General features: G+C 79.8%; 1 non-coding gene across 1 annotated transcript; it reads right to left on the minus strand.

Annotated features, from left to right (window-relative positions):
* Positions 1–470: 470 nt before the first annotated feature.
* On the minus strand, positions 471–623 carry LOC128821225 (5.8S ribosomal RNA). Its single transcript, XR_008441052.1, has one exon. It is a non-coding gene; the product is annotated as a 5.8S ribosomal RNA (ribosomal RNA).
* Between the last annotated feature and the right edge of the window lie 1877 nt (positions 624–2500).

Raw genomic sequence — 2500 nt, forward strand, 5'->3', positions numbered from 1 at the left:
GGCGCGGGGAAGGGAAGGAGGAGGGGGTCACCCCCGTCCCCGGCGCTCGCGCCTCTCGCGCGCGCGGCAGCACGGCACGGTACCCGCGCGGTACCCACCCGCAGACAGCCGCCCGCGCGGGGGGGAGGCCGGGGGCGAGGCCCGCGCCTCGCCTCCCTCTCGCCCTCCTTCTCTCGGCCCTCGGCGGGGAGGGGGGGGCGCTTGCGGCGCCGCCGCCTCTCGCGCTCTCTTCTCTCTCGCTTTTCTCTCCCCGGCCGCCGCCGCCGCCGCCAGGCGGCGCCGGCCCCGGCGAGGACGAGCTCCGCCCCAGCGGCTCGCTCCGGGAGCGGGGAGCTACGGAGCGCTCCCCGAGTCTGCATTTAGGGGGACGAAGGCCCTGGCGCGGCACCCGCCGCCGCGCAAAACGGGCCTGCGAGGCGACCCCAGCCGCGCCGCCCGGGGCGGCCCCCGGGCGGCGATTGATCGTCAAGCGACGCTCAGACAGGCGTAGCCCCGGGAGGAACCCGGGGCCGCAAGTGCGTTCGAAGTGTCGATGATCAATGTGTCCTGCAATTCACATTAATTCTCGCAGCTAGCTGCGTTCTTCATCGACGCACGAGCCGAGTGATCCACCGCTAAGAGTTGTCTGGCTTTCGGCACCGACCCCGCGCGCGCGGAGGGGCCGGGACCGCTCGCGCCGAGCGGCCCCCTTTTTTTCTCTTGCGCCGAGGACGCGCGGCCGCCGCGCGCCCGGCTTCGACCGTACCAGCACGCAACGAAGCCCAGAGGAGGAAGGAAAAAAAAGCGGGAGGAACCCGCCCAAGGCTGCCGAGGCACGGCGGAAAGGCGGGGGGGCCCGCGCCCCCGACCGCCTCCCCCCACCGCGAGGGGAGGCGCCGCCACAACCTGTGCCGGCCTCGGCAGGCGGCCCAGGCGCCCGGGCTCGGCCCGGCCTCCGCGCCGAGGGCCACGCGGCACGCGCGCCGGACCGCGGGGCTGGGGGGGGCGGGCCACGGTGGCCCGCCCGGCCTCGCTGGCACAGGGACGACGCGCCCGCCGCCTTTGCCGGGGGCGCGGCCGTCGGCCCCCGCGCGCGCGCGCTGCCTCCCCTCGACCGCTCCGCCGACTCGCGGAGCGCCGCCGCATTGCCGCCGACGCGGCCGGCTCTCTCTCCCCCAGCGGCCTTAACCGCCCTCGAGGCGGCACGCGGCGACAACCGCCCCGCCGCCACGCCCCCTGCCCGGCAGGACCGCTCCCGCCGGGAAAGGCGAGCGTCTGCCGGCCGCGCCCCGCCGCCGGAGCCGGAGGCGGACGCTGCCGAGACCCGAGCCGGCGTCGCCTGCGCCCGGGGCCGGCCGGACGGCAGACCCGCCGCCCCGGCGGCCGCACTCCCGGGACCCGTCGCCGCCTCGCACCGTCGGGGCCCCCTTTCCCCGGGCTCGCGCCCGGCGGAAGGCCTACGGCGCTGAGCCGGGGGGCAACGCCCGCTCTCCTCGCTTGCCACCTGGAGAGCGGGCGGGGAGTAGCCCCCACGGCCGCCCGCACGCCTTCCTTCGGCCCACACGCGGCCGGGAAGGGCGACGGGGAGGCGACGGGCGGGGCCCGGGCCGGGACGGCCGCCGGCGATGGCGGGCGCCTTCCGGCCGACCGTCCCCCGCCGGCTGGGGGCGGGGGACACTCGCCGAGCGGCGACGCCGCCGCTCGGCACGGGGCCGCCCGCGCTCGCGGGCCTCCGGCGACGGAGGGACCGCCGAGCGCTCGCCCCGGGGCGGGCAGGCGGTCGGAACCGGGGACGGCCGGCGGCCGGTGCCGCCGCGGCCTTCGAGGACAAGGCCGTCGAGGGGAAAGAGACACGGCCGCGCCGGACGCGGCGCCGCGCCTGAGACATTGGCGGCGGCGGCCGAGGAGAGCGCGCGCGCGGTTGGGCCCCGGCGGCCGCAACCCCGCGGCTGAGGAAGGGCAGAGAGCGCGCGCTCTCTGCCGGCGTCGCCCCTTTCCGGGCCAGCGGGACGGCCCCGCGGCCGACCGCGCGCCGCGGCCTCTCCGCCGAGGCCGGGCCGCGGAGAGGGGGGGGCAGGGCGCCCCTCCCCGGCGCGGCGCGACTACCCCCGCGCGCGCGCGCGCGCGCGCGGCGGGACGACGACCGCCACGGCGGGCGCGGCCGCTGGCCGCGGACACCACCGCAGGGGATCGGCGGGAGTAGCTCCCCACCCCTCAGTGGAGCCGCGCCACCGCCCGGCACCTGCCGCCGCTGCCGCCGCCGCCGCCGCCGCCGCGGCGGGGCGCGCCGAGCCGCCCGAGTCTTTAAACCGCCGCCCGGCTCGGCGGCCCGCTTTCGGCCCCCCGCGGCGTTTGACGACGCCGAGGGTGAAGCCGGGGACCGCCGAGGCGCGGAGCGCTAGGTACCTGGCCCTGGGGCGAGGGAAACGACCTGCATGGCCCCGCCGGGGTGCCTCCCCCGCTGCCGCCCTCGGGGGAGCGTCCACCGGCGGGGGCGCGCCCGACATCTGCCGCCACCACC

Source organism: Vidua macroura, chromosome 36, assembly GCF_024509145.1.
Source record: "Vidua macroura isolate BioBank_ID:100142 chromosome 36, ASM2450914v1, whole genome shotgun sequence".
NCBI lineage: Eukaryota > Metazoa > Chordata > Aves > Passeriformes > Viduidae > Vidua > Vidua macroura.